We start from the raw sequence: 22,502 nt of genomic DNA on the forward strand, positions 1-22,502 counted from the left end.
TTTTTGCCGTTTGCCAAGAATATTATTATATGTCGCTCGAAAAAACACAGGGTTATGGAAACTAAGAACACCATATATTTGGCAAAGGGTGCAGTGGAGACGCTGCGCACAGCTGATTGACAGCCGGAACACAAACCACCAAATAAATAAAAGCAATAGTAAACAAAGTCCCAACTGTTTGTACATGTGCAAACCCAGCTTGATTGCACTTGTTACTGTGGGCCCCTCGTGTGCACTGTTTTATGAATCAGAATATTTTTGTGCGTATTCACTTCCTTTGTTCCTACGTATGTCATCTTTTTAGGTGAATCCTACGCAAAGTTTTAAAAATGAGGCCCCTGGTCTGTACATATTACTCTCTTGAATTGTTATGCTCTTTATAATAAATAGTTTTCTTTTCCAATTGTTAACATCTCCAACAACTTCTTATCAGCTCATATGCATTTCAGACCATTTCAGCACTAAAATAAACACTTTCCAAGTCAAAACCTTAATCCAAGGCTTAACACTCATCAAGTCAGTGTATATAGTCAAACATTCAAATTGTATCTTGTTTTACTTTGTCATAGTCGCTTATAGTGGTCACTATGTCACCTATTTGCTTTGATAAAAAAAAAAAGTCACTTTAAGTAGTTCCGAGGTGATCCAACCGTTGGTTTATATATTCTCTATCAGAGGCACTTGTTAATGGAGTAAACAGTTTCCGTAAAGCCCAAGGGTATTTTGCCTTTGATACAATTTATTTATCTTGTATTCTGGTAAAACTGACCTCGACTTGACATATTTATTCAGGAAATCATAGGAAACATAGGCAGTCAATTGCTCTGAAAACTACTCATAGAAACGGCTACATATTCCTCGTACTGCATTGCTTAAATCGATCATATGATGCCTCAACATGAACTTTTCCTTTTTTTTATTCCACTTATTTGCTAATTCTATTCACGACTTCATGCAATTACCCAAAACCATTAGGGCTGCACAATATATCTAAAATCTATTGTTATCCTGATATATACCATTTGCAGTATATATTGCAAAGAAAGCACAAACTGCGATAAATGATATGCTATTCCATGTGCCCGACATCGACGCTCTCTATGCTAAATGTGCCATTTACGCACCAACCCAGTCCCACAGCATTTTCTGTTATAGTCACAAAATCTAATCTATTGATTTGTCTACACCGGTGGTGTCAAACTTAAATCCCGGGGGCCACATTTGCCCCTTACCTAATTGTATGTGGCCCGCAACAATTGCAAAGAATATAATATACAATACAATTGGTGTAATTGTTGAATATTTGCTTTCAATTATTTGCCCTAGACTTCTGCTTTCAGACGTAGTTATTTATGAATGTATTACCAGAACTGATAATAATCCAATGCAGAGCAAATAATGTAATATAATTAGGGCTGTCAGTCGATTCAAATATTTAATCGCGATTAATCGCATGATGTCCATAGTTAATCGCGATTAATCGCACATGTTTTATCTGTTCTAAATGTGCCTTAGAGGAATATTTTTCAAGTTTTTAATACTCTTATCAACATGTTGAAAAATATGCTTTATGCAAATGTTTGTTTATTATCCTTTGAACAATGACAAATATTCTCCTGAATATTCTCAACACAACAACCTGGAACCTCTCTCTCTCTCACTCTCTCACACTCTCTCCCAACCCTGTGTACTTCTCTGCACTGAGCCAGTTGCTCAAACAGACAAGCCTGTTTACAGTTGTCGGCGAAATGCCGCTCCTCTGTCTTCATACCAGTCAAAGCATGAGGCTGAAGTTCCCACTGTGGGTCAAAATAATGCGCTGTGATGTGCAGTCGACACGTTGGATGCGATCCGAATGATCTAAAGCAGCCCGTCGTCCTCCAAAATGTCAAGCTGTAGTCACCCATTTAGCTATCGCTGTTGTTGTCCAGGCGTCTCCCCGGCAAACGTTCAAGCGTGGTCTGCCACGTCAAGCCTTTGGGCTCTGAAACAGGCGGGCCGAGGGCAAATACACATGCGTTAATCGCACGTTAAAAAAATGAGTGCCGTTAAAAAAAATGTTATTATTATAATTTTTGTTGTTAACGCGTTAACTTGACAGCCCTAAATATAATACATTATTTAATATATATTATATATTTATATATATATATATATATATATATATATATGTATATTTATATAGTGTAAAAGTTACAACCGGCCCTTTGTGTAACCATAATGCTTAAGTTTGACACCCCTGGTCTACACCAACACGATTTCCCCCTTTTTTTTTCGTGCCACAGAACGATTTTAAAAATAATGTATTTCTACTGGAAGTACCTTTCGTGCCTACACCAAGTCTTTCTGTCAGGGCGAGAGTCGGGTCTTGGGAGACCGGAAGCTGTGTGGTTCATCAGCTTTTGTCTCAAGCCACAATTATTGTTTTTACTTCTTTATTTTTATTGTATTATGTTGGCTCTTTGAAATGGAATGCAGCCCAGCCACGCAAGACTTGTGGTAACCTCTTACAAATACCTTGGTATCTGGCTTGATGACTGTCTTTCTTTTAAACTGCATAAAAAAACTGAGGGTTAGGCTAGGTTTTTTTTATAGAAACAAGTCCTGTTTCTCTCTTGAGGCCAGGAAAAGGCTAGTCACTGTGACCTTTTTACCTGTGCTGGACTATGGTGATCTATTTTATATGAATGCGCCGGCCAATTACCTCACCAAGATAGATGCTGCCTATCATAGTGCACTAAGGTTTGTGACAGACTGTAAGATTTTGACTCATCATTGTACCCTGTATACAAGGGCAGGGTTGCTTTCACTTACTGTACGGCGGCTAAATCACTGGTATCTTTTTATTTATAAAGCAATGTTAGGGAAACTTCCGTCTTACATCTGTTCCCTGATCTCACAGCGTATTGTAAATGGCTACTGCCTGAGATCTAAAGCTGTGGTTGTATTACATGTGCCAACTGCTAGGACTGTATTAGGAAATACAGCTTTTAGATGCGCAGCGCCGCTAGCATGGAACAGTCTACAAAAGGAATGGAAGCTAAGCAGTTTGATTCCATTTCATGTTTTTAAAGCTAGGATAGACGCTATACAATCAGAAAATATTGGTGTCTGTAAATGCTACTAGTATACAAACTGTAGTATCATATAATGTCCTTTGTTTTCTGTCATGTTTGTATTAATGTTTGGAACTAATTGAAGCAGGTCACCATTGTAAAAGAGGTCTATGATCTCAATGGGTTTTATCTGTATAAATAAAGGTTTTGAATTGAATTGAATTGAAGACTACCCAAAACAGGATTCAAACGAGTCCATCCCCACCCCGGAAGAACTACACATGCTGGCTATTTGCTTGTTTCACAACATGTTCTACGGCGCGTCTCTACTGGGAATTGCAGTTTTAAATACGTTTGTGTATTTCTCATAATTAGAAGTTGCCAGTATTAAACTGTGTACACCCCTGGCTATTTAGGGGTTGAGAAACACATTGGTGTTATCACGTTTAAAACATATAATTTATAAATGGGTGAAAATTGCGTGTTTCAATATTGGAAAGCATTTATATATATATATATATATGCCCACATGCCAGCTAAGGTCAGAAGAGCTTTATTTAACAGCTGTACTATGTCTGTGACCCCCCTGTTGTTAATTGATAAGCCTTGAAACATGCACTTGTCAAGGTTCAGAGGCACATTTTGCCAATATGGCAGTATCCATCCATCATCTTCAGATTAACATGTTAAGAAATGATTGATTTTGATAACTATTTAAGCGAAACCATAATGGTAAACCACAACCTTAAATACACAAGTTTCTTTAAAAGATTAGCCTCTTATTAAAATCTCGCTTAACATTGCAGAAAAGATGATAGGCAGCAGCGGTGTAAAGTAATTACGTACATTTACTCAAGTACTATACTTAAAGGCGGGGTAGGTCATTTTGGAGAAACCAGCTAGAGTACGCTAACATTTACACTAACACTACGGCTTCCACAGATGACATTTTTTTATGGATTTGTTGTCAAAGCACTTAAGATATGCATTGCTATCGGGATGTTAAGAGCATTCCATGGAATATAACAAAAAGTGTATCTCGAGCTGGTTTCTCAAACTTACCTACCCCACCTTTAAGTAGTTTCAATTTGTTTGGATTAATGATTTGAAAATATAATCAACCCTTAAATCAGACTTTAGTTAAACATGAAATTCAGGCAAGGTGATTGTCAAGTGTCAACAATCAGGCGATAATTTGATAGTGGGTGCTTGAGAAGAATAAGCATTTATCGGGCACCACCAAATGGCGGTCCGGGTCCGGACGCCGACCTATACTGACCTGGACCTATAATCAATACATTTTATAGGGATTTTAAATTCTGACGGGGCGCTTCTATTTTCACCGGTGCAGCGTAAGAGAGTGAGCTTAGGGGGAGCAACACAGAAGTAGAGACGAGAGAGTGGAGAGACCGGTTAGCGTGGGACGAGTTAGCGGAGAGACAAGTTAACGGCAGACAGGGAGAGAACACGGAGACCGAGTTAGCATGGGACGAATTAGCGGAGAGACGAGTTAACGGCAGACAGGCAGATAAGACAGAGACTGAGTTATCAGAGACACAAGTTAGCGGCAGACAGGGAGAGAAGATGGATACCGAATTAGCGGAGAGACGAGTTAGTAGCAGACAGGGAGAGAAGACAGAGACAGAGTTGGCATGGGACGAGTTAGCAGAGAGACAAGTTAGCGGCAGACAGGGAGAGAAGACAGAGACTGAGTTAGCGGAGGGATGAGTTAGCGGCAGACAGGGAGAGAAGACGGAGACCGAGTTAGCAGAGAGATGAGTTAGCGGCAGACAGGGAGAGAAGACGGAGACCGAGTTAGCAGAGAGATGAGTTAGCGGCAGACAGGGAGAGAAGACGGAGACAGAGTTAGCGTGGGGCGAGTTAGCGGAGAGACAAGTTAGCGGCAGACAGGGAGAGAAGACGGAGACCTAGTTAGCGGCAGACAGGGAGAGAAGACGGAGACCGAATTAACGAAGAGACGAGTTCGGAGAGACGAGTTAACGGCAGACAGGGAGAGAAGACGGAAACTGAGTTAGCAGAGAGACGAGTTAGTGGCAGACAGGGAGAGAAGACGGAGACCGAGTTAGCATGGGACGAGTTTGCGGAGAGACGAGTTAACGGCAGACAGGGAGAGAAGACGGAAACCGAGTTAGCGGCAGACAGGGAGAGAAGACGGAAACTGAGTTAGCAGAGAGACGAGTTAGTGGCAGACAGGGAGAGAAGATGGAGACCGAGTTAGCATGGGACGAGTTTGCGGAGAGACGAGTTAGTGGCTGACAGGGAGAGAAGACGGAGACCAAGTTAGCATGGGACGAGTTTGCGGAGAGACGAGTTAACGACAGACAGGGAGAGAAGACGGAAACCGAGTTAGCGGAGAGACGAGTTTGCGGAGAGACGAGTTAACGGCAGACAGGGAGAGAAAACAGGAGACCGAGTTAGCGTGGCACGAGTTAGAGAAGACGGAGACCGAGTTAGCATGGGACGAGTTTACGGAGAGACGAGTTACCCCTAGATTCCACCGGGTCCGTCTACGTCGCGTCACGGCTGCGCCGCGGTTTTGGTCCAGCCTCCTCCGGCGTCATACCCTACCGGGCGCGTTTCAGAAGCGGAGCGTCTTGCTTGCCGGCTCGCAGTTTTTGTTGATTTGGGCATATTTCCTGGACAGGCTACTTTGTACAGACAAAGTTAATAATAATTGTAATATCCAAGTTATTAACGACATGAATCAAAGATGTGGTGCTCTATTTTAGTGGTAAAAAAATGCATTCATCATCATAATTATTCTATATATATAATTTACACAGTCCCTGTAAACCGGAGGAGAATGCTGGCATTTCTCCTCCTACTTGAAAGACTACGGAGGGATAGGGTCTGCAAAATGTGTTTATTTTGGGGATGGGCCGGATGCTCTGACCGGTCCATTTCCTGCCCGGCGCCTCTGCAATGCCTTGTGACGCGTCGAAAAATAGACTTGAATCCTATTTTGAGCGGAGCCCAGCGCCGACACGCTTCTGAGTCGTAACGCGGCGAGTCTGGCCGCGCAGATGGACCCGGTGGAATCTAGGGGTTAGTGGCGGACAGGGAGAGAAGACGGAGACCGAGTTAGCATGGGACAAGTTTGCGGAGAGACGAGTTAACGGCAGACAGAGAGAGAAAACAGGAGACCGAGATAGCGTGGGACGAGTTAGAGGCAGACAGGGAGAGAAGACGGAGACCAAATTAGCGGAGAGACGAGTTAGCGGCAGACAGGGAGAGAAGAATAAGTACCCATGGCGCTCTCTAAGAAGAGAAAACTGCCGATGTGAAGCGCCACCATGAGACAAAGCACACAATTTTTGACCAAACTTGTCAAGATGTGTTGACACTGATATATTCTAAAATTGTCTGAGACTGTTAAGTCAAGATTTGAAACATTTAAAGAAAAAGAGAAACTCAAGCTGCTGCTACACTTATTTTATTTTTCAAAAATCAAGCACTTTATTTTAAGATGCACAATTTTTCAAAAGCTATTTTATTTTGAAATGCAGCCCGAGAAGAACATTATATCTACAATATTATGTATATTCAGTCAGTTGTTGACTACACGCAGACATTGATACAGCTACAGTACTAGGCTACTTCAATATATATCACACTAATTCACACCTTGTTGAATTTGATTTGAATATCCCTGCTATAAAGCATATTCATTACTCGTTATTCTCTAATCGTTCAATAAAGACTGTATATAATGGCTACTTTGCACATCCCTCTATCAATATGTGTGTACCTCCTCCATTAACTGTCATATTCTGCACATTTCTTATACTATCGACAAATCTCTTTTACTCAGATATGTATAATATCAGCTAAAATAAGAGCTTCAAGATAGTTAACATTGCAGGAAAGTTGATTGTCAAGTTCCAAAAACAACGATGCAATATATTTGAGAGTACTTTGCAAGGCTAAATATTTGTCTATAGATACGCCAAAAGCTTTTTGCCTATTTAAAAGTTGTATTTAGTGTTTCTATAAATCCTAATTAGTTTGTCTGTTTTGTTCAGTATACAGTTGCAAGAAAAAGTATGTGAACCCTTTGGAATGACCTGGATTTCTGCATAAGTTGGTCATAAAATGTGTTCTGATCTTCATCTAAGTCACAACAATAGACAAACACAGTCTGCTTAAACTAATACCACACAAACAATGATATGTTTTCATGTTTTTATTGAACACACCATGTAAACATTCACAGTGCAGGGTGGAACAAGTATGTGAACCCCTAGGCTAAAGACTTCTTCAAGAGCTAATTGGAGTCAGGAGTCAGCCAACCTGGAGTCCAATCAATGAGACGAGATTGGAGGTGTTGGTTAAAGCTGCCCTGCCCTATAAAAAATACACCACTTTTGAATTTGCTATTCTTAAGAAGCATTGCCAGATGTGAACCATGCCTCGCACAAAAGAGCTCTCAGAAGACCTACGATTAAGAATTGTTGACTTGCATAAAGCTGGAAAGGGTTACAAAAGTATCTCTGAAAGCCTTGATGTTCATCAGTCCACGGTAAGACAAAGTGTCTATAAATGGAGAAAGTTCAGCACTGTTGCTACTCTCCCTAGGAGTGGCCGTCCTGTAAAGATGACTGCAAGAGCACAGCGCAGAATGCTCAATGAGGTGAAGAAGAATCCTAGAGTGTCACCTAGAGACTTAGAGAAATCTCTGGCACATGCTAACATCTCTGTTGACGAATCTACGATACGTAAAACACTGAACAAGAATGGAGTTCATGGGAGGACACCACGGAGGAAGCCACTGCTGTCCAGAAAACAACTGTATTGGACATCCAGCACTAACATTTTATATTGTAGATATCACTTACAGTATAGAATAAACATTTTTTTAATTAATACTTATATATACTGATATTTTCTATTCTATATTTCTCCTTTCTCCTAGTGTGTATCTCCACTTTATTTGTTCATTTTATTTTCATCAGATATAACATATTCATCAGCAGTGGCGGCTGGTGAATTTTTTTCTAGGTAGGGCTGTGCCACATGCAATCAATTTCAGCAAACATCCCAGTATGACTTAATGCAAAAGAAACAGGAGTTTTCAGTGTTAATTTACCAGTCTTAAATTGTAGTGCCTCCATAAACAATTTAAGCATTTGAGACTGAGGACTATGTACAAAAACTTTAAAACAATGGCATTAGCAATACTTGCATACATATATGTATGTATATATATATGATGTATATAATATATATATATAGAAATATATATATATATCATATGATAATATATATATATCATATATGTATGTATATAAATTTGATTATCGTGGAAAAGTTAATTTATTTAATGAATTCCATTCAAAAAGTGAAACTCATATTACATGGATTCATTACACACAAAGTGAAGGTTTTATTTGTTTTAATCTTGATTATTTCGGCTTACAGCTAATGAAAACCCAAAAATCAGTATCTCAGAAAATTTGAATATTGTGAAAAAGTTCAGCTCTACTCAGCTAATTAACTCAAAACACCTGTGAAGGTTTCCTGAGCATTTAAATGGTCCCTCAATATGGTTCAGTTCACTGTAAAACATCACAGCCCCATTTAGATATGTCACGTTACATTGTCTCTTTAATTCAAAGAGCACTGACAAGTTTTTGATTTTGAACTCAGCTTTTCTAGTTTTAGAAGGTTACATTTACATTTATTCACTGTCTTGACAACTTAAACATTTTGTCAAATTGACTCAACTTGCCTTAGCAAGTTATCAGTTGAAAAAAGAAACAAAAGAAAAAGGCGGGAAGGCAGGTTTGAGAGCTAAAGAAAAAAACGTATACTTCCACATTTTAGTTTTAAAAAAAACCTCCTCTTTAAACTGAAAGCAAGGTTAGCAAGCAACTGGTATATTCTAAAGATGTCATGTTTTAATTTGAACCAAAGTAAAGGCACATTTTGATCTAAATGAGAGGACTGCTGCCGCTGGCGGAGGAACTCTGGGCACCTGCAGCTGTGATGAGGCGGAGTGATACGTTAACCTACAGTCTGAAACACCGGCTAGGACCGTTACGGTTACGGAGTAGTGATGGGAATTATGGCTCTTTGAAGGGAGCCGGATCTTATGGCTCCATTCCTTTCAAAGAGCCGTTCAAAAGAGCCGTTTTTTTAAGGGGGCGGGGTTACTAGGTTTACAGATGGAGCACTCCAGATCAGACTCAGATGGGTGTGTCCCAGTCAAAAGCCCAGCGGATGCCAGTGGCTGGGGGTGTTGCCAAATTGCTAGAGGGCGTTCAATATCAATATTTTAGATCAAATATCAATATTTTAGATCAAATAAAGTATATAGTTTGCTTTATGCAGTATATTTCTTGTAATATTGTTGGGGTGTTTTTACACAGTACAGTAGATTGAAGTAAATCAACTTATACATTAAGATAAGATAAGATGGACCTTTATTAATCCTGTGGGGAAATTCAGTAGTTCAAACAGCAACAGGGTGAGAATGAAAAACAGGACAGCACAGATTCACACAGATTAATCAAATCAAAAATAAGATGAGCGATACAAATAATAATAATGAGAAACTATGAAATAAGAAATGAATAAAACTCAAATGTAATTATCATATCATATATTATAATGTATTGTATTATTAAGTAATATCATACATTTACCCCATTATAGCAGATGCCACATTGAATGGATGAACACATTTATGCATCAATAATTGCAACAGAGTTGTAAAAATACTTATATGTATTTAATATGAACCCTTTGGAGTCGACCGTCACGCCGGCGTGATCAGATCACATGACCTGTTCAAGCCGGTGCCGCATAAAAACAACAGTCCGGACAACATTGCCGTGTGTTTCTGTCGAAAGTACTGGCTTGAAACTATATCCCAGTCTTTGTTTCATGCAAAAAGACCCAGTAAACACGGAGATACGATGATATAAAATTAATACATTTCAAAAGTATGAAAAATGGAAGCACATATTTGAATATCTTCGCCGTATTTGATCATTTTACGAAACGGAAAATACTGGAAACTGTAGATCCTGCTCAACAGGATGTATATGTGTATTTCTGTCGAAAGTACTGGCTTGAAACGATATGCCAGTCTTTGTTTCATGCAAAAAGACCCAATAAACACGGACATACGATGATATCAAGTTAATACAGATATATTTCAGAAGTATGAAAAATGGAAGCACATATTTTAATATCTTCGCCGTATTTTATCATTTTACGAAACGGAAAATACTGGAAACTGTAGATCCTGCTCAACAGGATGTATATGTGTATTTCTGTCGAAAGTACTGGCTTGAAACTATATGCCAGTCTTTGTTTCATGCAAAAAGACCCAATAAACACGGACATACGTTGATATAAAGTTAATACAGATATATTTCAGAAGTATGAATAATGGAAGCACATATTTTAATATCTTCGCCGTATTTTATCATTTTACGAAACGGAAAATACTGGACACTGTAGATTCTTCTATTGTCTGCTGCTATCCAGTCTGTTAAGAATACTGCACAGCTATATCTAAGAAATTCAAAGCATTTACTGTATTATTATCACTCCTATATCTATTAGCATACAGTATCAGTACTGATTAGTTGTTTGTTATATGATCACTTTAAACAGGCTATTGCAATGCAATATGAGGAAAAACATCACACTTTAGCTAAATGCAAACAACTTATAAGCAAAACACTTCAGAATCAGAAATCAGTATCACAAATACTTTATTAATCCCCCGCAGGGAAACTGTGTTAAAAGTACTTAAAAGTAAACATTTGTTCTGTGCCATTTGCAACTAAAAAACTATTGCTGCAATATTATCTGAAATATACTGAACTGGTGATATTAAAACATGACCTGTTCCAAAAGAGATATCTACCATTACCACCATTTACCAGCCAAATGCTGGTAAATCATGCAAGTGGCTGGTACTGTATGTTGCACGCACAAGCCAAAAATAACAATGGCAATCTATTGAGTGGCTGGTAACATTTCAACATTCACTAGGCTAGCCATTTGGCCAGTGGACAAAAATGTTAAAATTTGACCTCTGCAACCGTATTGTTTAATTACACTGGGTCTCTAATGACATATTTAATAATTCCTTACATTTATTATAGCGCTTTTCCAGATGCTCAAAGCGCATTTTAAGTCTACAATATATTCCTCTATCCTCTCACTCAAACCCAGTGTAATGGTAACCTGATAAACCTGTAACATTAACGTTACGTGGTCAACAATAAACCTGTAACCTGCCTATAAACCGACAGATGTATTTATGTATGTAACTATGTATTTTTCTACGTTTAACGTTAGCCAGTAGATGGTGGCAGCGGAACGTAATGATTAACGTTACCGACCTTTTTTATGTCATGTCAAGAGTTGGATGTCAACGCCGCTCAACGCAAACAAGTGTGACAAGCAAACATTCACTCATCTTTTCAAATATTCAGTTACAAAGCTAGTAGCAAGCTAAGTTAACATTACATAGCTGATGCTGAGCTAAACATGTTTGCTAACCGTCCATATGCGTTAATGTGACTGACCTCTCCGGGTGAGTTTTCAAGTGCCTGATGAAATTTGACGTTGTTGCACCAACATCTTGATTTTAATATTGCAGACTTTGCAGTGTGCGCTCCTTTTGTTGGTGCCGCCGGCGTTTTGTTCGAAGTTTTTATAGTTGAACCTAATTACAAGCGGTACAGCTGCAGGTGTGCCGCCGGTCGCCATGGTGTTACCATGATGTTAATGTTAATGTTAAAGGTGGGGTAGGTAAGTTTGAGAAACCGGCTCGAGATACACTTTTTGTTATATTCCATGGAATGCTCTTAACATCCCGATAGCCGGCCCGGCTAAAATAACTGGATGGTCTACCTGCCTGTCAGCCTCCCATCGGGGCACAAACTTATCTCGTGCCCTCATTGGTCATGTGCGCATTCGTGTGTGTTGGAGGAGGGGCTCTGTGAGGAAGTGGCAGATTTTCTCCGGTTGTGTATTTTCAAATTCTAGCGATCTCGAGCCGGTTTCTCAAACTTACCTACCCCACCTTTAATACGCCAAAAATAGAAAACACAATGATTGTTCACGAGTCCCAAAACACGAGTCCAAGTCGAGTCCGAAGTCTTTTGAGCAGGAGTTCAAGTCAAGTCTGAAGTCTCTGTGTGTGCGACTTAAGTGCGACTCGAGTCCGAGTCACAAACTCGAGTCCCCATCTCTGCAAAGTGGCGCTATATCCATGTCATTCATGTCAGTGAATGTACTTTGAATTTACCCTCTGTATGTGTTAAGTAGATAAAGTTGCCTTGCCTTGAATTAAATTCACGCAACTCTTAATATTAGATACTGTGTTTTTAAGTGGCGATGGAGATTATTTGTTGACCCTGCTTTAAAGGATATGTTGTCTTTACAAATGGTGTGCTTTATCACTGCCTGGGTTTTGGTTGAAGTGCATCCAAATGCTGCTGCGTTTTCGCGTTTGGCTCATTTTCCATCCGAAAAACACGTCGTCTACCTGTCCTGTACCACTTGTTATGACTTCTCTCTCGCGTATTCCGTTAAGACCAGATGGGGTCCATCTCACTCCTCGTGCTGAAACCTACCAATCAGAGTAGGGGCGGGTCTACACAGAATACGTTTGGGGAACAAAATCAAGCTTTTTAAAAGGCGAGTGGATTTTGGCAGGCAGTGAGTAGTGCTGCGTACCTGGACTCACATTCAGGTTCAGGTCCGGACTCAAGTCCAGAGGTTCAGGTTCAGGTCCGGACTTAGAAGTCCGGACCTGAACCCATGGCTTGTGTCAAGTTGTGTGAGTAACTAAAGTGAACTTATTGTGAGCTAATTATCAATTGAAAATAAACTCATAATCAAATCAAATTCAAACTCGTCAGGTTTATTGTGCTCCCTTCCAACTTGTGTCTACATTTCTCTATACGCATTACACTGTTACACACATATACACAGTATACACTGTAGTGACTGTACAGTCAGTGTACTGTACTGTCTGTACACCATGTCTTTTCTACAACTCTACATGTGTACATTATACAGTACATACTACATACATAGTGATGTACATACATTACATTACATTACATTGCATTTAGCTGACGCTTTTATCCAAAGCGACTTACAATAAGTGCGTTCGACCAACAAAATACAAACTTGAAGAAAACAGAATCATATAAGTACATCAGGTTTCATAGAGAAAAAACATTTCAAGTGCTGCTCAACTGGCTTTAGGTAAGCCAGTCCTTTATTAGTAATTTGTTAGTAATTCTATCGCTCGAAGTGGAGTCGAAAGAGATGAGTTTTTAGTCTGCGCCGGAAGGTGTGTAAGCTATCTGCTGTCCTGATGTCAATTGGGAGCTCATTCCACCATTTTGGAGCCAGGATAGCAAACCCACGTGTTTTTGATGATGGGAACTTGGGTCCCCTTCGCAGCGAGGGTGCAGCGAGCCGTTTGGTTGATGCAGAGCGGAGTGCACGTGCTGGGGTGTATGGTTTAACCATGTCCTGGATGTAGGAAGGGCCAGATCCATTCACAGCATGGTAAGCAAGTACCATTGTCTTGAAGTGGATTCTAGCAGTTACCGGAAGTCAGTGGAGGGAGCGGAGGAGCGGAGTGGTGTGGGAGAATTTAGGAAGGTTGAAGACCAGACGAGCTGCTGCATTCTGGATGAGCTGCAGAGGTCGGATGGCACATGCAGGTAGACCAGCCAGGAGGGAGTTGCAGTAGTCTAGGCGTGAGGTGACGAGAGTCTGGACCAGAACCTGCGTGGCTTTCTGGGTCAGCTGGGGACGTATCCTCCTGATGTTGTAAAGCGTGTATCTGCAGCAGCGGGTTGTAGCAGCGATGTTTGCAGTGAAGGACAGGTTGTTATCTAGGATCACACCCAGATTCCTTGCAGTCTGAGTCGGGGAAACAACAGAGGTGCCGATGTTGATTGTTAGGTCAAGAGTGGGACAATCTTTTCCCGGAAGGAAAAGCAGTTCAGTCTTGTCAAGGTTGAGCTTGAGGTGGTGAGCAGACATCCACTGAGAGATGTCAGCTAGACAAGCAGAGATGCGTGCGACGACCTGGGTCTCTGAGCGGGGAAAGGACATAATTAATTGGGTGTCGTCAGCGTAGCAGTGGTAAGAAAAACCATGCGGGCTAATGACTGATCCGAGCGAGTTTGTGTACAAGGAGAAGAGGAGGGGACCAAGAACAGAGCAATTACATACAATTTTGATACAAATGTCATACATAGTTAACTTAAGCATCTATCATCTATGTCACTCGGACAGTTAGGAGACTGTGGACTGTCAAGACTCAAGACACTATGTTTAAGCCAATCACATCGCCAGCTTCCCTTGACGTCACAGAGATCTCGCGAGCAGTTGCGATATTTTGCCAGACTTCGTGAGTTCAGTAATGGCCGCCATATCAGAAGCCGACACGATGTTTTTCGTCTTTTCTCAGCGCAAATTTCTCGATCTATGGAAGGTTTTAGATGGTTTCGAACAAAAAGGAGAATATACGTAAGTGCTAGTTTTTTTGCGAGTCCAAGTACCGGTTCCCGACGTTCCGGTTTTAACCGGACTTGAACCGAAACTTTTTACAAGTCCAGTACCGGTTCGGCGTACCGGTACGCAGCACTAGCAGTGAGTGTGGACCAACGATTGAACGATAAAAATAACGGCTCTCAGCAAGTACAACTCGGTTCCCCTCGTTCGTACCAAAGAGCCGTTCAAAAGAATTGGCTCGTTCGCAACCGACACATCACTATTACGGAGGGAATTTTATTTCTGCTGCAAGACAGCAATGGAGGTAAGTTTTAATGATTTTAAAACCTTTAATTCTTTGCCTACTACTACTACAGTTTGAAAAAATAAAGAGTATGAAGTTATCTGTGGACGTTGTGCTTACTAATATTGATAGAAAGCTAAAAATATTAAAGTGTAAGCAAATGGGTTTGTTTTAAACTGTTAATATTTGTTTTTAATTATGAGCTACTAAAGTTCTTCATTTACTTTGACATTTTGGTTTGCTTTGACAATTAAGGGGTTGGTTTGCTATCTTAAATTGCCATTAGCAACGTTCGCTGTTAGCTAGCTACACAGGAGCGATACTGTGTCACTTTTTATGGCTGTGTGTGCACTTTGGGTTTAATATTGACCAGTAAAAAATACAATTTATTATGAACTGTATACACATAAAGACGTGTAATCATGTGGCGCATGCTGCAGACCCTGGAGGCAAATCATAATTTGTGAGAGAGATCTACCTTGTCTGCTTTTTTCTCCGCTTTGCGTGTGTGTATGTGTGGGGGGGCAGGGCAGAGGAGACACAGAGACGACATTTGTGTTGGGTTTTCATGTGTCGGATATTCTAACTATTACTTTATAAGTATCATACCAAAATGTCATGAGAGTAGCTTAGCTTTTTCGGGAATAGTGAGGTGCGTAATGTACGTAGTGTGTGGGCAACCAAGAGCAGGGGAGAGAGCATCAGGAGCCGGTGGGGTGAGGGGTAGAGAGAGGGGTAGAGAGAGGGATAGCAGTAGCTCTTGAGTTTAAATCTAATGTATGGATCACGCCACAGCAGCAAGAAATAAAGACCACAAAAACAATAAACAGTGACTTCTTTGAACGCTCTGCTGCATGAAACTCGCTACTGCTGTGGTATGATTTGAAGAAATGGGGGGCAACTGCTATTAAAAATGTAACCTGAACACTGGAACGTAAATTTGAATCACCCCAAGCATAATTGTCTTCATTGTAATTTTTAAAGCAATTTTTTTCATCTCTGCTGATATGAAAACATAAATGCTGATACCAATATATTTGTGGAAGGTCAATATCAAGGTAATTAACGTGCATTTATTTTGTGTTACAGGTGTGAACGAGCATGTCCAGTTCATGAAGCGGAAATGTAAGTTTTGTGCATTCTTCTCCAATTGGCAAGGAAGAATAATTATAATTATAAACAGCGTCATGGACATCATCGAAGGTGTTCAGTCCTTGTCTGTATTTATGAAGACTGAACACATTTCAAACCCAAGCTTTACTTAAAAAACATTTGAAAGAACATGTTAAAGAAGCTAACAAATGTGTGTCAAAATGATGCTGTGATTTGTGTTCATTCTCAGAGCCTAGTGACATGAACACATATTTTGCTCATGTAAAGACTCATTTGAGGAACAGGGAAATAGTTACATGTCCATTCTTAGACTGCTCATTCAAGTCCAGTATACTATCAACCTTTACTGCTCATAGAAGTCGCTATCATAAATGTTCCACCCTAAATAGTCTTAGACCAGGGCTTTGTGTACAGCATGGACATACAAATACTGTAATCAGGGAGGATTCTGTTTCTGATACTGAGGCATCACCTTCATATGATTCTCTACCTGGTGCTGAACGTCTTCTTGAAAATGGAAAGACTATTAACCTGTTGAACCCCATCCCTGTTTTTCAGGTCTCAGGCTCGAAAATGACATTCCCAGAACAAATGACCATATCTTCCGTTCTAAAAGGGTTAAATTAATAATCTTTTCTCTCAAAGTAATGATAAACCTGTGAGTTGGATGAAGAAAAGTCAGAATCAATATAGATGTTTTTTATTTTAAAGAAAATTCAGTCCAAAAATTATTTTTTACTTATAGTGAAAAATACCCTTGAATTAAGGTAGACTAAAAGCTTTAGGAATCCAAAGTACAACATATAATAAGTATTGATGCAAAACAACAAGTATTGATGCAAAACAACAAAACAATTGACATTTGATCTTTTTAGAGAGATTTAGCACAAAAAAAACACTTCTGGGGTCATTTGGGTTATCTCTGGCCCCCCTTGGTCGATTTTGCTGATTGACATCTCTTTTTAACCGCTAGAGCCAATGGAATCGAGGGAAAGTTCCACATACACACACAGGTTACCAAATAAGGAGTGAGAGTGACGAGTAGCCAAAACCGGAGTTGTGACACACTCTGGTGGCTACCATTAGCAGCTATTTTTTATTCTCCGATTTTTGCATACAAATTGAATTATGGATTATCAATAATTTTTTCAAAGTGACAGACACATTGGATTAACCTATGGATTAACCTTCAGCCACGTTTTTTCTCGTTTTAATGCCATTGAACACGACTTTTGATCAGAATAACAGTTAAGGTGGGTATATCTCCGTGTTTTGCTACCTAAAGCTAAAAGTTGTCTGTATTTGCTTCCCCTGTCACAAGTTATGATCGCTCAGTGATGATCCTTATATTTATATAATCTGTGGACTCTCAGGATGTTATCTAAGCTTGTTTGTGCAGATCCAATAAGTATATCGATCAGTATAGCTAGAGTTCTGTAATAACGGCATTACGATTGTTTTCACTCATGGCTAATTCAGAGGCTCAGCGTTAGCTTTGTGTTTTTTTTTGCAAAAAAAAAAAAAAAAAAGATCAGTTAAATGAGTTTCTTCCCGTTACATTCATAGTTTATTAAATATTAAGAAGCCCTCAGACGCTGTTTCCTGCAGATGATGCGTTTTTCCGCCCGGGGGCGGGTTGATGGGGTTCAACAGGTTAAAAATAAATTTGCATCTTTATTCCTCCGCATGCATGTTTCTAATTAAAAAATACAGGAAGTAATTGATTAGTTATTTGACATTGGAGAACTTGCTGATCAAAATATCAAGGAAATTATACAGAAAGTTTTGGAGGAAAATAACTGTGTAGTTGATGCCTCTGTTGTTACAGCATTGTCTGATGAAATACAATCTTTAAATCCACTGAAATGTATTTCAAGGCAGGGACCTTTGGGCACAGAGCGTAAAAGGCAGTAATTTTATAAAAATAACTTTACAGTCATTGAACCAGTCGAGTATGTGCTATATGTACAAGAAAATCCCATTAATTTGTTTATGTTCCTATTTTAGAGCTGTTAAGTAAGTTGTTTGAAAGAACTGAGATTCTTCAATCATTACAGACGTCAACGGGAAGGTCATTACAGTTCATTTCAAGATGGTGAATACTTTAAAGAAAGCAAACTTCTCACTGAAGAATTAGGAATTGCTCTTGGCTTATACATTGATGATTTTGAAGTTGTTTGTAATCTGTTGGGGACTTCAAAAAAGAAACACAAAGTGTGTGGCATTTATTGGGTGTTATCCAACATACCATTAAGATTTAGATCAACATTATCATCAATTCATCTAGCTATATTGTGCAAAAGTGTACACTTAAAACAATATGGTTACGGCAAGGTTTTGGAACCACTGATAATAGATCTTGAGCATTTAGAGACCATCTGTGTATACAAATACACAGATGGTGTACAAGGACGACAAGGTGACAAGGACTTGGTCCTTATGTGAAAGGTACTGTTTTGTATGTGTCTGCTGATAACTTAGGTGCACACTCACTTGCTGGATACCAAGAGTCTTTCAATGTGGAGAAATGTTGCAGATTTTGTTTGGCTAGCCGTGCAGATATTCAGAAGTATGATGTCAGAAGTGGGACTTTTACTTTGAGAACACCACATTTGTATGATGAAGCTGTTAATGTGCTCAAGACAACTGATGCCTCATGTGTTGATGGTTTAAAAAGAGACTGTCCTTTAAGAAGACTTGCTCACTTTTATCCTGCAAAAGGGTTTCCACCTGATTTTCTTCATGATTTGTTCAAAGGAATTGTACCTGTGGAACTGTGCATGTGTCTTTCAGATCTGATAGCTAAAAAGTATTTCACTTTGAATGACCTTAATGAAAGGTAAGGATCATTCCCTTTTCAGTTTAATGACAAAACTAACAGACCTCAAGCAACACATGCAAACTTTAAAAAAAAAATGGAACTATTGGTGGCAATGGACATGAGAACTGGGCACTTTTGAGATTCCTTCCACTGCTGATGGGCCACCGAATTCCAGAGAGTGAAAAAACCTGGTCTGTGATCCTTGAACTGAAAGACATTGTGGAGCTACTATCCAGCCCCTCATTCACAACAGAAACCCTGTGCTACCTACAAGCAAAAATCTCTGACCACAGACAGTTGCTATTGGAAATATTTCCTGGTACAAGATTACATCCTAAGCATCATTATCTTGAAAATTATCCTGTACTGATCAAGAAACTTGGTCCACCAATTGAGTTCTGGACAATAAGATTTGAGGCCAAACATTCTTTCTCCTAAAAAGGTGGTTCACAATACTGGCAACTTCAAAAATATTCTGCACACTTTAGCCACAAGACATCAGCTGATATTGGCATATTATTTGGAGATGCCAACAATTTTCAAACCAAGCATTGAGACTGGGAAATCATCAGTCATATCTGTGGACATCTTAGATGTTGCTATCAGAGAGGCCTTAAGGAATACGTTTAAAGATCTGAACTCTGTTTCACTCACCTCCACTGTTGACAACATATTCAAAAGGAATGGTGCTCTCAGTTGGACAGACAAGTGGACTGCCAGATTTGTATGGAGAGTACTTGATATCTGTGTAGTGGATTGTTGCATATCATTCATTATGGAACTATTCACAGCAGCCTTCGTGATTCATCTCGGGTGTTTCCAGCTTGCCAGAAGAGACCCTGCAGTGACTGTGGTTGTAGAGCCTGACAATCTGAATGACTACACCCCTCTTGCTGCATAGCTTGTGGAAGGAAAGCTTCTTGTCGCTCCAAGGACCCTCATGTTACATTAAGGTAAAGTTTGACTGTGAAGTGTTTTCTTTAGTCTCTTCCGTACATTTTATTACGTGCAACTTATTTTCAATTCACTTCAAGTGTTTTCTATATTGTTCACTTTGTTTCAGCTGATGCAGACACCTAAATGATGCTTCTTAGAGTTATCCTCTCACCTGAAGATATAAGGCGTGTCACCCTAGAAGATGTTCCCTCATCTGTTGATGAGCTGTGTGCAAAACTGCGTAACACTCTGTAAAATGAAGTTCCCTCGTAGACCCAGTTTGAAGATTCCGACTTTGGGAATCAGCACTGTAATTTGACAGACATTAAGGAGCTACCAGCGGAACGAGCCACTCTGAAAATTGTGTTCACATCTTCTGAAGTGGTTTCTGACTCAACACTGGATGATTCCCCAAGTAGCAGTCATTCGACAGAATGGCCCAGTCCTTTTGTTATTCCAGCTTTCTCCCATGATGTTGAGTATCTGCTGAGAGCAGCAAATGATGCGTATGCCCAGGATGAAACTGTGATGGTCATCTCAAAGGGTGTGCAAAGTGAAATACTAGACAGACTTGCGGATATCATATCCAAAATCACAGCCTATCCCAACAAAGAACATTATGAAAGTGTAGCCAAAGCTCTTGTTGCAAAGCACCCATGTCTCAAAGAGCCAGGGTCAGTTAGAGGGTGGTATTGCTGGGTATTTAGTTTGAGATTCAAGATGGGCAATTACCGTCAGAGAATGATGTTAGCTGGATGCCCTGAAGTTCTTGTGAATAAAAGAAAAAGGGGCGAGGAAAACCACAAGCCAGTCAAAAAGTCAAAACAAGGAGAGATCCACTACCTGCCAGAGCCACCCGAGGGACAGACTACTGTAAAGTCAGAGAAATATCGCGATACCATGGCACTGGAAGTGCAGAAGAAGGACTCTGATTTACATCTTCTGGATGAACTGATGATCCCAACATTCTCACAGCGAAGAAAGGAGATCATCGGTGATGAGCCACTGATCTCTGCTGTCATGGAGAGATGGCCTGCATTGTTTGGTCAGAGACAGGTAATCCTTTGCTAATCGAGTGCAGTTTGTGCAATTGTTTACTTCTACACAAGATATTTTTGTAACTTCAGCTATAACACAAAAATAAAAAGAGGGCATACAGATGTAGCACTCCAGATAGGACTCCACCCAGCGGATTCCACCCAAAAACCCAGCGGATTCCAGTGGCTGGGGCCGTTGCCAAATTTCCCCATTTGTTCAATGACAGGATTTAACCATGAGATGGTGCTTCATTCACAAATACAGTACAGTAGAACTTAGTCTGTTTACAATGTTTGCAGCTCTGCAGTTGTTTGCTGAAGACCATTTCATCACTTATTTGTTATGGTTTTCACAGGCTACTAAAAAGAAAAAACATCAATATTTTTTAGATCAAATAAAGTATATCTAATCTTAATTGTAATTCAATAATATATAGTCTTTATATATTAAATAATCATAAATAATTGATTATATAATTAAATAATGTTTACACTTCTTTATTTTGTATGCTCATACTTTTACTTTTACAATAGTTTGCTTTAATGTGCAGTATGTTTTTTGTAATATTGTTGTGGTGTACACAGTACAGTAGATCGAAGTAAATCAACTCATACATTATCACGTATTATACAGTAATGTATTGTATTATTAAGTAATATCATACATTAACCCCATTATAGCAGACGCCACATTGAATGGATGAACACATTTAAGCATCAATAATTACAATGGAGTATTTCTAAATATAAGTTGAACAAATTATATGTATTTAATACTAATAACATAATGATTCATTTTACTTTCAGATGATAATACTTTTCACTTGGGCTATTGACAATTTTGAATGCAGGACATTTGCTTCTAACATGTCTTTTTACCTAGGTAAATAATCGGAATACTTCTTCCACCTCTGATTTTAACCTGTCACTGTTTTTAAAGCTTTAAAGTGGACCTATCATGCTATATTTGAACAATATATTGTAGGGCAATACCTATATAAAGTATATAAATATAGTTTTTTTTTCAAAATACCAAACCGATCATGCATTTGAGCCATGCCTCATTTCGCTCTATTTGCTCTTTCCAGCCCTGTTCTTGCAGGGGCTGATTCTGTGACATAGCTTTAATGCAAATGAGCTGCAGCTGACCACGCCCCCCTGCAGGAGAGGGGAGTGTGCTCTGAGATCAGCTGCTGGGCTCTCAGAAGAGGGGGAGAAAAAGAGATCTCCGTCCTCCGTGTTTTATACTTATATGATTATATAGAGTCGTTATTCATTTGTTTTAAAGCTCAATAAATAACAAAGAAGACCTTTGACCGGCACTTTTCTAATTTTGTCCGGAAGACTTAAACTTGAACGGACCAGCAAAAAAAACCTCAAACTGAAACTCTGCCGCATGGTCCCCTCGTTCCTTGGAAGAGGCGGAGAGGTGGGTGTTTGTCATCTGCTGGTGGACTACCGGAGATAATTACAGCGCTTGCCTCGGCGGGGAGGGATTGCATTGAATAACAGCAGCAGGAGCAAACGCTTGCCTCGGGGAGGGAGAAAAAGAGCCACAGCGGAGAATAAACAGAAGGGCAACCATGGCAACCATGCGCGGGAAGTCTTCTTCGCTGCTTTTGTGGCAGACTACAGCGCCACTTACAGGCCTGGCATATGTACTACAGCGTCTCCAGCGCTTTCGAGCGGCAATGACCGGCCGTGGCCCAACCTCTCATTCCCCTGATAGG

This window comes from Gymnodraco acuticeps, unplaced genomic scaffold (genome assembly GCF_902827175.1).
Source record: "Gymnodraco acuticeps unplaced genomic scaffold, fGymAcu1.1, whole genome shotgun sequence".
In the NCBI taxonomy this organism is placed as follows: Eukaryota; Metazoa; Chordata; class Actinopteri; order Perciformes; family Bathydraconidae; genus Gymnodraco; species Gymnodraco acuticeps.